This window comes from Orycteropus afer, unplaced genomic scaffold (assembly GCF_000298275.1).
Source record: "Orycteropus afer afer isolate SDZICR_OR568_19922 unplaced genomic scaffold, OryAfe1.0 scaffold00034, whole genome shotgun sequence".
Classification (NCBI taxonomy): Eukaryota; Metazoa; Chordata; class Mammalia; order Tubulidentata; family Orycteropodidae; genus Orycteropus; species Orycteropus afer.
Genome location: NW_006921621.1, coordinates 1,305,227 through 1,305,455, shown reverse-complemented (window position 1 = coordinate 1,305,455; position 229 = coordinate 1,305,227).

Genomic DNA, 229 nt, shown 5'->3' with positions numbered 1-229 from the left:
AAGGATTGTGAGGCTGGTGCAGGATGGAGCAGTGTTTTGTTCTGTTTCACACAGAGTCGCTATGAGTTGGAACCAACTGGACGGCACCTAACAAGTAGCTGGCAATCCATGGACTTCCTAGATTTATAGAATCATCTTCCTCCATGATCTTCAGGTGGCATTCATCTTCCCATTTGTACTTGATTCTGTGTCTAATCCACTCTTGTGTGTGTGTGTGTGTGTGTGTGTG